The following is a 13,454-nucleotide window of genomic DNA, read 5'->3' on the forward strand; positions in this document are numbered from 1 at the left end:
AATAGTGTTTTTTCCAGGGACTGATCCAGTTTATTTGCTTCAAGTGCTGTGTTAATTTTTAATTTGTGCTCTGATCAAAGGACCAAGTGACTTCAGTAGGATTCTGTAAAGCCGGCTAGAAGCCTCCTGAAGGCCCATTTATGGATATACATTGTTTCATAAACTTGCTGCCACCCCAGAAAGGCATAAAGATATCAGGTTCCGGCAATGGTGTTTTTGTCCAGCATCTTATTCAGAAGGTCTGAGTTAGGAGATTTTGAAGCCCAATAAGGCGATCAGTCTAAAACTCTGCGGCTATAGCTGTACAATTAATCTGTGGAATTTGCCTGTCGGTGACTGCCGTGTAGCTACTCTGCATATCCACTTCTGGAATATTTTCCTGTTTCTTATTTTTTGTTTTTTTGGGTTTTTTTCAGGTGGGCAGATATCAGCGATCTGTACGTTTTGTTTTTCGTGACAACTTTCAGCATCTGCCTCAAAGCACTGTGGACGGAAGCTGGGTTGTCTTTGACACAGAAACTTGCCCCTGGCTAGATATTCACTAACTCATTCTTTTACTTTCAAGCTGCAAGGCTTCTAAAGGACATAATATCTCTAAAATTGATGAAATCAACAGGAAAGGGGTTTAGGCATTGATTTTTAATCTGGGAACTAAGTTCAGTTTGCAGTGTTTCCTTTTTAGGGTCATCCTTTCATATTTACTGAGTCAGGGCTCTTCGTGATGCAGTGAAAACAAATATACTTTAACTCTTAACAATAACACTAGATAGTTTGTATCTCAAGCTTGCAGCTTATTTTAAGAACTCTTTTATAAAAAATATCTATGAGTTCACCAGATATACATCGAGTGCCTAATGTACTTAAGACACAGTCTAGATACCAGTATATGAGATGAGGTATAATTTGTATATAAAGAGCTATAAGTGTCAGAATAGCAGTCAATATTTATTATGTTTCACAATTGCCAGGCACAGTGAGATGGTGGGAGCACTGCCTAGAAGCCTATAGCACTAAGCCGCAAGAGGAGTAATAAAATCTGTCCTTGGATAATTATGATGGGGACAGAGAAGAAGGATTGGAGGCTAAAAATATCTGAAGAGCTGGAGTAAAGAGACTTCATAAGGAAGGGAGAGGGGAGAGTCAGCTATCTCTGTGGGATTTTGGTATTTCCCACTCAAACATAAAATATAATTGATCTCATGTAATTTGCTACAGGAGTGTTCTAGATAGTGTAATGGTGAAGCGCCTGTGTTTGAACCATTACTAGCTGTGCATGTGGGAAAGTGGAATAACATCCATGCTTCTCAGTTTCCTCACTTGTTAAACTGTGAATATAGTAGTCCCTGGTATTTAGGGAGGGTTCAATAAATGTTAGCTATTTTATTGTCCATAGAGTGGGATGTGATCAATTTTAAAAGATACTGATCATATTGTGTGCTTTTCATAGTGATTTTTTGACTAATTTATAATTGTGTAATCAGCTCTATTCAAAGGTGTGATAAGGAGCTTTGGCCAGAGGGTCTGTCAACACACTGCTTCCGTCATCCACAAGAGAAATGTCTGCAGAACTAAGCAGTGTGCTCAGGGACCTAGTCAGTGAAGGTTCTGGAACAAGTTCCTCACCTCCTTGTGGACTGGTGACAAACAGTCGCTTGGCCACACCCCACAGTAAGATTTCCAGGGCCCACACATTGTGTATCACTGATCTCCACATTGAACCAAAAGAATTAAAAGCAGAAAATTAATGTCTAACAGATGCATGTCAGGACACATTTCTACCACCTTAGATCTTTGACCTTCTTTTTTAGGATAGACGCAGGGAGGTTCAGAATGAGGAACAAAGAGAATAGCACTGTGACCTTGTCTGTCATCAGCCAATCCCAGCTGCATGAGCCTGAGGGACTTCCTTTTTCAGTTTTCTGGAGGGATGCTTGGCAACCCCTAGCCTCAGTCCCAGCTTGGCTGGACAACAGAAGGTTAAGCCATTCTGGTCAGTTCTGTGAGCATTTCTAGCTGCTAGGCTTACTATTCTGAATCAACCCATGAGGAAGATCAGATTTCTAGTAATTTCTTATGTTCTGTATTATCTCAAGGGTGACGTTAAATTACCTGATGCTCATTTGAACCCACCACCACATAGACCTGCAGCCTCAAACTCAACTTGGGATAAAAGCCATGTCTTCAAGGTGGAACACTTGGAGTCTGCCAGTCATTGTTCTCAATTGTAGCATGAGGGCCACTTCTGAAGTTTTACTGCAATAGGCAACTTTGTAAGGAAGGTGAATGAAAATTCGGATGGTCCATATGATTCTAAAGTTCTTAAGGTTTAAGCATGCCCTTCTTGAGAGCACAGCCTACTGCTTCTCTTTCATTTGTTACTGCTCCAGTGCAAGAAGCTTCTACAAGGTCTCTGTCTGGAGAGTATGCCTCCCAAAGGCAGACACATGTTTAGTTCTGAAGCCAGCAGTGTAGTCTGTTGTGCTTTCTGGTTCTCCTTTATGTAACTTGCCCACTTTCCATCTACAAGAACTGCTTTCTTATGATGCAATCTGAAAATCTAATTCACACATAGGTATAAATAACAATTTATAGAATTTATAGAAAGCACTTGCTTTCTCAAAAGCAAATAAAATGGGTAGGTAAACAGGTCTCCAATGATGGTATTGTATGTACCATCATTATGCTTTTGAGAAAATTAACTTTCCATGTGTCCCAAAAATCACTGTCCATTATTCTGAACTATAAGGTTGGCCTGACAACATACCTGTTGGGACCGTTTGGCTAGACATGATGGGCACAGGAAGACAGAAGGCAAATACCTCAACTAATTCACTCAGTGAGCACTTGCTCTGATTCCTACTGTACTAAATTGACTAGCCATGCAAAAAATAGGATTAACTGTCCAATTAAGAACTCATACTTTTTTTTCATTAAACAATTGAGCCTGCCTATACCAGGAAGTTATTAATAAAATAAACCACTAAATTCCAAATAGACGGTAGTTAAGTTGAGAACTTTCTTCTTTATCAAATCACATTTTAGCTCACCTAAAAGTAATACCAGGTTTCCAGCTTTCAAAATAAATGAAGGCTACTCAGTAAATGCCGAAAGCCCATAAAAATCTGAGCCAAGTGAGTGTTATTTCAGGCTGGTATTTATCCCGGGGGTAACATTTTATGGGAAGCATGTAAGAAACATGAGCATGTTTCAATGTATATCATATTTGTTAAAATATTTTTTAGCATTTTTGTATTTTTCTTGGCAACTTAGAAATTCATCCTTCAAATAAATTAAGTTACAAATGTATGAAAATAATGTATATTTAGTTTATATTTCTTAGTAGTGAATATTGTCTTTTTTTTTTTTTAAGGAAGATTGGCCCTGAGCTAACATCTGTTGCCAATCTTCCTCCTTTTTTCTTTTCTCTCCAAACCCCCCCAGTACATGGTTGTATATCCTAGTTGTAGGTTCTTCTAGTTCTTCTCTATGGGGTGCTTCCTCAGCATGGCTTGATGAGCAGTGCTAGGTCTGTGCCCAGGATCCAAACCGGCAAACTCCGGGTGGCCAAAGCAGAGCACGTGAACTTAACCACTTGACCCCTGAATATTATCTTTTAACGCTTGTCTCTTCTCTGTAATCACTCACTTTTTCTCTAATCTTAAAAGACCCATGACCTACCTTTACCTCCATACAATGGTTCCTTGGTGGGGAATATTCACAATGAGAATTTTAATGATCTCAATTAAGACTAAGTGAGGCAAAGTTTTCAGGAAGCTGAGGATGAGACAAACCTTACAGCCTATCTTCTACTTCTTATAACATCTTAGATTCTTCTGGGTCACAGGAAGATTGGAAACTTCAACTCTTATAGCCAAATTCCAGCCTCTTTGTAGTTCTAATTTCCCTTTGGCCAGACCCAGCTTGCATGATTTCAACAAAGTCTCCTGTCTCTGCTTTAATTCAGATCTATTTCCTCCTCTATTGGGTACACTTCTGCTGGTGCTCGAAAATCTCACCCCACTCCCATCCTTAGACTCCTGGATTTTGCCACTTGACGCTACTAGTATTAATGAATGAGCAGAGGACAAGCACTTCTATAAAACTTTACATGATTAGGAAGAAGTAAGAGGTCTCTGCCATGCAGTCTTTCTGCTGACAGATGTCAATGTGATATTCAAAATGCGTATAATTAAGCTGCAAATAAAACATTTTTGGGGGACTTAAAACCACTATCGTATTTCTTCTAATTTTATAGGTCATATTGATGATATTGTTGAATAGAATCCACGAACTTGCTTAATAATAAATGACAGGTTACAGTTTTAGCAGATGTTTGCATTTTATTAATAACTTCATATATTTAGCCACTTAAACAAAAGCTGCACAGATTAGAATTAGAATGCTTGCAAATGTTATTGTTTTTGATCCCTCTAATAGAATTCATTTGTAACTTCCAGTCACCATGTATGTGGCTATCTGAGCATGTTACCCATGAAAGTGCTTCGAATCAAGCATTTCTTTTCCACACATTGTTTCATCAAAACTTGGAATAGCATTTTTTTAAACAACCAGAGAAAAGAGAACTATAGCAGGAGTCAGCTCTTGTCATGAACCTTATGAATTGTTTAGAGGTATATTAATAGGTAGCATCAATTCTTATACCAGCTTTCGAATGTTCCTTTTTCCAGTTTGTAGTTCTAAATCATTCTCTGTGTTTTATTTCCTTGGCTTAAAATTTAACGTAGTGTTACTTTCCTTAGCCAGCTATCTTGGACTCTCACATGTTCTGAAAAACCTTGTGCCCCTTCCTGATCCCTTGGAAAATTTTCTGACAGGAGCATTATATATTTAGTTTGATGAATTTCAGAGAGAAAATACAGCTCATCTATGATTCAAAAATATTACTAATTCTCCATCATTGACGATCTCTCAAAGACTGGTTGCTGAGGATGATAGACTCTTCTACCAGCCTACAGGATCATAGGAGATTGAGAAAAGTTCTATGGTTTATGGGGGCTGGCTAGTTGCCTTCCCACATGAGCACTGGAAATCTGTAAAATTGGACCGGGGGATTGGAACAACAAAATAATAAATAGTGGGATCAAATCCACGGCATAGTGGTTGGGTCCAGCACGCTCTGCTTCCGTGGCCCAGGTTTGCAATTCAGATCGCAGGTGAGGACCTACACCACTGTCAAGCTATGCTGTGGTGGCGGGCTGTATACAAGGTAGAGGAGGATTGACGCAGGTGTTAGCTCAGGGCTAATCTTCCTCAATCAAAAAAGAAAGAGGAAGAGTGGCAACAGATGTTAGCTCAGAGCAAATCTTCCTCACCAAAAAACCAAAAAACTAAATAGTAAAGAACTGGGTAAGGTCATAGCATAGCTTTGGTTATACAGAAAACTCACCTCCTGTGATCCTTGGAGATTTTTCTGTTTTTCTCTTTTTCTTAAACTTTAGATTCACGTGGTTCCTAGAGATACAAGATGATCATGTTGTAACTGAGTTCATACACCTAACTCTGAGAAAACTGCCACCACACTCTTCAGAATACTTATCACCAATTAGAGAGAGGTAGAAAAATAATGGAAAAGACTAGAGTATAAGGCTTGGTGTGAAAAATGCCAAAGGAATGATACAAGTATAGTGCTCTGAGGAATCTAAAAGGAAGAGAACAATTCCTTCTGGAGGTATAAAATCTTTGGCATTTGAAATGGGATAGATAAAGCTTTAAAAGGAAAAGTAGTAGAAGATAAAGCATTCTAGGGAGAGAAACCAGGAAGAACAAAGGCATGAGGGAGGAAACTCAGTGGTATGAATTATGGAAACAGCAATATGGAGCAGAAATAGCTCTGACTATAAAGAAAGATTTGAATCCCAATTCTACCATGAACTCTGGGACTTTGGACTTGTTTTTGTCTCGAGGCTCCATTTATAAATTAGATGTAATGCCATCTTTCTTGTAGAGTTGCAAGGACTAAATAGAGTAATGTTTGCACACCACCTGGTTCATAGCAAATGCTCAACAAACCATAGCACTTCATAAAGGGATTTTTATGGAAGGCAATGACATAATCTGAGCTATCTTTTTATTTTCCTAAGCACAAATTCTTTCTTGAGATGAAAAGAGAGCAGAAGACATTTTCCCTAATGTTAAACTTCATAGTAAAATGTTTAATTTAGAGGTTTATTTAATTTAGAGTTATGGTTGGTCTCATGTAATAAATGGCTAATTGCTTATTATACCCAAAGATGTTAAGAACTGAAACTTTGATGATTTCGTTAATATGTTGAACTTTGATTATATAGTAATCAGTGCTTAAAATGAGAAAGGACGTGGTAAGAATTGTGTATTTTATTCAGTTAAGTAATAAGTAAGGAAGTGAGATGTTTCTTTCATGAAATAGTCAAAAAATCAAATTTTGGAATCACAATTCATCTTTGAGGTTGTTTGGTCTAACTCCCTCATTTTCTAATGAGGAACCTGAGGAGCACGTAGATGAAGACAGCACTGTCTAAATGCCATTCTGAAGAACAATCACAACCCCTTACAAATTTTCATTGTCCCATGGCAAAGTAAGAAATGTTTTAATGATGTGAGCTTTTATGAAGCTAAATTTATGTATTTGAAATTTTCATATTATTATTTTATGTTAAAATGTTCACATTAGGGGTCAGCCCAGTGGTGTAGTGGTTAAATTCTTGTGCTCTGCTTCAGCAGCCCGGGTTTTGCTGTTTCAGATCCTGGATGTGGACTTCCATATCCCTCATGAAGCCACGCTGTGGTGGAGTCCTACATACAAAATAAAGGAAGAACGGCACAGATGTTAGCTCAGGGGCAATCTTCCTACCCCCCCCCCAAAAAATAAATTAATAGTGAAGTAAATAATAGAGTTTTTACTATCTTAGTTGAGCAATATGTAAGATAATTTGTTTGTCACCGTATTCTTTTTTAAAAATGTTAATTGTTCATGAAACCCAACATCTGGTAAACACTGAATTAATTAACTTGAGAAAGAATTTTCTAAACCAGTTAGCAACTAGTCTAGAGTAATAACACAGTTTCCTAGGTCTTGATTCAGTACTCTCTCCAGTACATCTCAATGTAATTTAGGAATCTCATTTATAGGATCCAGGAAAACAAGTCCAATCTTCCTGTGTTCTGTCCTAGTCATGATTTATGCATTCTCTTTCTTAACAAAATTTTCCCAAGCTAAGAAAAGTAAAAGAAAACTAATTTCAAAACTTTAAATGCATCATTATTCCTACCTGGTAGCTACTCTCCGAATATTTTGTAGAGTGAGCAATGAATGCAATGAAAAACAAAAACATCACAATTAGCTCTGTATTTCATTTATTCCTTTACCTCTGGATGACCTGTTACAAGCCAAGGACTTTTTTTGGTTAGATGTATGTTTCCACGACATGAATTGTGAACATACATATTACCACTTCACAAAAACTATTTCTATTATGTATATAATGAATCATGAACGTGTTTGGTCCAAAATTTAGTTTCTCAGTTAATTGTTTAAAATATGGAACATATTTTTATGAAGAAATAATTCTATGACTGGAGGTTTTGTCCTCAGGTTTGCAAAGCCATTTTTAATCCAAAATGTAACTGGATCATACCATTCTAGGTTCTGGTCCTGGGTAGAGAGAGGCATTGTTCATGAGAGGAAAACATGGAGAAACATATTCATCCTGGGCCCTCAGAAGTCAGGAAAGGTAAAATTATAATTTCTAAATTTTTAAATTTCAAAGATTTACTATACATATTGTATTCTCTATGAAACATATTGTTAGCCATGTCTTTCTTTGAGTGTAGTCATGGAGCGCCTTATGGAATGTGGTAATCAGGCTGAGGTATGATTGGAAAATCTATATTTGTGCAGGAGTGATTCAGTATGCCCCTTCTTAAGAAAGACAAGAGATGCTGCCTTTGCTTCACACTCAAGAGTTATGTTCCAATTTCACAGAATTCACATGGTAATGGAGTCCCATAGTAGTTTTCTTGGCTTCCTCGGATTTTCCCCTTACTTTTTCCATTGGCACGGGGTCTCAGTCAATGACTCTGTTGTCAACACTCTTAGATGATAAAAGTACCCCTTCACCCCCAAAATAACAAACTTGCCCTCATGACCTCTGTTTCTCCCCTCCCTGACAGTCCATTGGTCCCTTATTTTCCAGGGTAGGTTATCAGTTCTTCTCAGTCATTCCTGGTTCTGCTGCTGCAGAGGAGTGGGGCTAGGGGATTAGATCCGGAATGGAGAGGAGGGGAGATGTTCCAACTGATGCTGCAGGAATAAAAAGGATTATAAGAGACTACTATAAACAATTGCATGCCAACAAATTGGAGAACTTAGAAGAAATAGGTAAATTGCTAGAAACTTGCAACCTACCAAGACTGATCATGAATAGAATCTGGCTGCTTCCATTTCCCCTGTACCTTATAATGCTAATAGAGTGTCTTCTGCCTTCCTAGCTTTGAGTGACATTATAAATGTGCATTCAATTGCCTTAACCTCAGTGAGTTCCTGGTATTAGGAAAACATTGTATTTCAATCAGTGTGAAAATTCATCATGAAGTAACCTAGGAATGAAATAGTTGACGTATGGTGTAAAAATGCATGACCTTTGGCAGAAAATGTAATTTCATCAAATGTTAAGTACCTTTCAAAATTTACATAAAGCAACAGGCACCAATATGACCACGGAGCTAAATTTTGAGGGTTTTAGGATGCATTTTTCTTTTCATAATGTGAAATTTAAGCAGCTGGAACAGTTTATAGACAAGAAGGTTTTAGGTAAGAAAAAAAAAGGTTTTTGAACACAGACGAAATCTGCCTATATGAGAAGAAAATGCTTTCATAGTCATACAAGTATAAGGAGAATTGAGAGGAGTAGACCAACTCTTCTGATTTGTTACAAAGCAGAAAGCCTGCAGATTAAGTCAGGCTTATGCTCCTGTTCTGCAAATCCCAGGTCACTAAAGAGTAATTCACTTGAGGGGCCGGCTCCATGGCCGAGTGGTTAAGTTCGTGCACTCCGCTGTGGCGGCCCAGGGTTGGGATCCTGGGCACGAACATGGCACCGCTCATCAGGCCACGTTGAGGCAGCGTCCCACATCCCACAACTAGAAGGACCTGCAACTAAGATATACAACTGTGTATGGGGCGGGGGGGGGGGGGGGGGTTGGGGCAGAAAAAGAAAAAAAAAAAAAAAAGATTGGCAACAGTTGTTAGCTCAGATGCCAATCTTTAAAAAAAGAGTAATTCACTTGAAAATTTTAGTCATGGTACTAGTTTGTGTACCAGTTTCATGAGTACTTGGTGTTAGTGTTATTGAGGAACTTACAGATGTTTCTGATCATATTCCTCACAACTGTCAGAGGCCTGCTCTATCTGGAGACAACAGGGAGGCGCCTCTCAAGAACCTGGAAATGAGGAAAACAAGTTGCTTTTTGAGATTAGATGGCGCCCTAGCCTAATGGGTCGCAACAGAAATATGCAAAGTCAACCCTCGCATATAAGGTTTGATGACACAAAAAAGAGAAGAAGATGTTCAATGAAAACATAGAAAATCAAGAATCAGATGAGCAAATATTGGCAATGCCTAGATGAATCTTTTCTGGGGAGAGTAACCTGCCAGTCTGATGCTCGTTTTCACCATTGTGAAAACATGCATTCGGCCCCAGTGTTTTTTGCAATGTAGCATGAGTCAAAATCATTGGAAGGACTGTTGAAACCCAGCTTGCTGGGCCCACCACCAGAGTTCCCGATTCAGGGGGTCTGGAGGGAGGCGGGAGAATCCACGTTTTCAACTGTCTCCCGGGGGTGCTGATGCTCCTGGTTCTAGATCCGGGCTTTAAAACCCACTGCCTTAAACTAGCAGAACCTGTTGCTATCAAATATTTAAATCAAACGACTATCTCTCAACTCCTTTATTCCTTGTTCTCCAGGAACCTGAAGAATACACTTTGCCACAAGGTGGAAAATATGCCAGACAGGTCATGCAAGTCTTCACTCTGCATTTATGTTAAATTTAAATTTATCATTTGCTTTTCTGGATTTCTACACCAGTCTTCTGTGAGCAGGAGCATATGTAAGTTTTATTTGGCCTTGATTTACACAGTTTGTTGGGGAAGACTCTTTAAGGAAAAGAATATAAATTTTGGAATAAAATCTTTGGTGGGAAGGTGGACATTTACCTAGAAAATAAATTGCAGAAAACTATAAATTGAAAAAAGCTCATAAGTACCACGGACATCACAACATCCAGAAAATGAACGGTTTAGCTTCTGCCTCTATACACTTCGAAACTTGCTCTTCCCTGCTAGCCACACACGCCCATGCTGGGCACCAGCAAACATTCACGTGGTGGGTGGGACCTGTGGCCCTGAACTTCATAAGAAAGCCACATGAGTCAATGCAGAGGGTGGTTAGAATATTGCTAGAGGCTATTCCTACTTGCAAAGCTAGCAATAACAGTGTAGAAGTGACGACAAGCCACTAAATATAATCCACTCTATCCAAACTAAATATATCCCCAACTTAGCTTTTCTTTAGCAGGATTCCCCATGCCTGGCCATTCCAATGACACTGGGGAAGTTTAAATGGAAGAGACAGTAGTCTTAACTAATTGCAAGTAAAATAGTCTGTTTTTGTAAATTTACTAAAATGTGTGATCATGCGAACCCATGACTAGACTCCCTCCCCTGGGCTCAGAAGGCTCCATGTTACTTAGGGATCCTGAGGCTTGAGCTTGTTTAGACTCACAGCAAATCATGGGGAGAAGGAGAAAGAATGCCAGGATCTGATCAGATCTAGAACCCCAAGGATTTCCAGTGGTTGAGTTTACAGAGCTGAGGGTTAAAGATTGACCAGGGTGGATTCTACACAATAAACGAAGGCCATGTTTGCAGCCCATCGGTAGCACCCTGTGCATCACCAAGCACTACATGTTGAGATGTTTAGAAATTCCACCAGCCTTTGAGGCTTTGTGACAGGACATGCTCTGATATTTCCCCTTTTTTCCAGACCTGTCTGTCTTCTCCTCCAGATGTGTGAAAGGAAATGATAGAAAGGAGCATGAAGTTACAAAAAGGGGAAAGTAGCTTCTGAAAGTGATCTCCATGGCAGTGAGATGGTCAAATGAAAGGCAAATGGGGGAGTGGGACTACCTGAGTCTGGATTTCTGTCTTCACCAACTGTGAGACCTTGGCCATGTTATGAATCCCTCTGTGCCTGAGTTTACTCAATTGTACAATAGGAATCATAACAGTACCTCCCTTATTGTGTTGTCATAAGGACTAAATGAGTTAATGCATATAAAGCGTGTAGAACAGTGCCAGGCACGCAGGAACCACTCAATGAAAGTTGGCCATTATTATTTGGAAAGTAAGACATTGTAAAATGTGATTTCCAAAGCAGTAGCAGAGATTTTTGGATTTATTTCCACTCTCCTCTTTTAATACTTAAATTAGCATCCTTCCAAGTCCAGTTCCTGGGTAACGGCTTGTTGCTATTTTAGGCCATCTGTGATCTTCAATAGCACCAAGCTTGGCATTTCCAATCCACAGCTAGGTCGCGTTGCAACTTTTAGTGATCTGTTGTCTGTTTATTTGCAGAATTGGTCACAATTTGGTCTTTTTTGTATAAATTGTCTACATTAGCTCTTAAAACTCTGCAGCCGTCTACTGGGGCGCCAGCATTTGGATGGGTGTTATAACACTACATTTTCTCTTCATTACAAGTCCTAAAAATAGGGTGCAACTGACTAACGTTTTCAGCCTTCACAGCAAGATTTGGTTTGTCAGGAAATGGTGTGGGAGTAGTTCTCATATGCACTGAAGGTGCAAAGTGCAAAACAAAAATAACTCAACAAGAGTTTAACAGCTCTCCTTTATGTACGTTATTTACAAAGGCCACAATCTGGAGTTCCAGGCAGAGCCTTAGGAAGCTCGAGAGACCCTTCTGGAAGGGGAAAAAATGCCAATATAGATTACACAAAAGAGAAGATGGTATAAAGAAAGACAAGGTTTAATCTGTTATCTCTGCCCTCTTTATCAGTATTCGTGTCTGCTCAGGCATCAAAAGGACTTTGAGTTTAGTCAAACTTGGAAGAGTTCTTTAATAATACAATGCATAAAACACATACGGAGAAACTTCTAAACCATTGCTGGTTTCATTTTTATTTGTAAAATTTCCCCCATCCTCTCTAGTGGGTGACTACTTTTCTTTCAGCTGTCTTAATTTCTTGCTTGAAACGAGACATGTTGCATTAGTGAATCTTAATTGCATTTTCACTTTCTGTGGATTCATAACGTTTAGGGGCAAATATTTTGCAAACATTGAGACACTTCTGAATTATTATTTCTACCCTTCAATAGAAATTCTAAATATTGTCAGAAGTCAGGAGAAAAACAGTTGTCTTCATTAGTATTATGACAGTAAAGGAAAAGAAAAAGCCGTGATGTTTGGTGCATTCTTTATTCCAACTCTAATAAACATCACATTCTTGATTAGGCTATAAGAGTTCAGAGGTACATAATGAAATAATTTTGCTGCAATTTTTAAAAGTTAAAAAATATTTTTTGCTGTCTAGCTTGCTGTTAGTCTTTCCATTACCAACTTAGAAGAAAATTCTTGCGCATCTCAATGCATTGGGGATGAGCTCTTTATTTTCATGCCAATGAAATATTGTCACAAACACCTTGTTCAGGCAGAAGAAGACTTAGAATAGCTTTGCTTTATCACAGCTTGCAATGTAGTTTTGGACTACTTAGACTCATACAAATGAAATAACCAGAGATTTCCCCCTTTACTTTTTTTGAGTTACTTTCTCATCAAAAGTTTTTCAGTTTTACAGTATGGAAAACTTTTTCTTTGTGCTTAAAAATCAGAAAGAAAAACACACACTATTTTATTTAAGGAGCAAAAAGGATGATGGATTAAAGTAGATGTGGAGTGTTTGCAGTTATATAAGACTATTAGGGACCCTGCTTGTTCTGGTTTTTGTAATTTGTCCATGTCCTACTTTATATAACTCAATCCATTGTGAGCCAAACATGAAATAAGCGAATACAGTATTCCATATTTCACTTTGTCAGCAAATTAAAAAAAGTATAGAACAAACACAATAGTCATCATGGTTCTTGAATAGAGAACGAAACATTTTTCAAATCCCAGGGACCTGTAAGAAACAGAAGGTTAAGGAGATTTCTTTTAACAATGAGCAGATGTGTTTGTTACTGTTGATGGACAAGCTTATCCATTTACTTCAATTAATAACAAGAGTGAGCACATCAATACATAAGCTTGTCCTGATGCCTTGATTTTTTTCCAATTTGACAGGTAATAGTGGGGCTGGGAACATGTCACAACAATTTAGTCCTGCCTCACTAGCTTTAACTAGTTCAATGACAATGGGAACGCATCTTGCTAAGATTTC

At 38.5% G+C, this 13,454-nt stretch overlaps 1 long non-coding RNA gene across 1 annotated transcript in view; it reads left to right on the top strand.

Annotated features, from left to right (window-relative positions):
• Nucleotides 1–11,443, top strand: part of LOC124228161 (uncharacterized) — a 44,863-nt gene extending 33,420 nt beyond the window's left edge. The window contains exons 4-6 of the long non-coding RNA XR_006885646.1: nucleotides 7,643–7,730; nucleotides 9,964–10,106; nucleotides 11,042–11,443. This is a non-coding gene — a long non-coding RNA (uncharacterized LOC124228161). The remainder of the gene's footprint in view (nucleotides 1–7,642; nucleotides 7,731–9,963; nucleotides 10,107–11,041) is intronic.
• Nucleotides 11,444–13,454: the final 2,011 nt, after the last annotated feature.

This window comes from Equus quagga, chromosome 16 (genome assembly GCF_021613505.1).
Source record: "Equus quagga isolate Etosha38 chromosome 16, UCLA_HA_Equagga_1.0, whole genome shotgun sequence".
Classification (NCBI taxonomy): domain Eukaryota; kingdom Metazoa; phylum Chordata; class Mammalia; order Perissodactyla; family Equidae; genus Equus; species Equus quagga.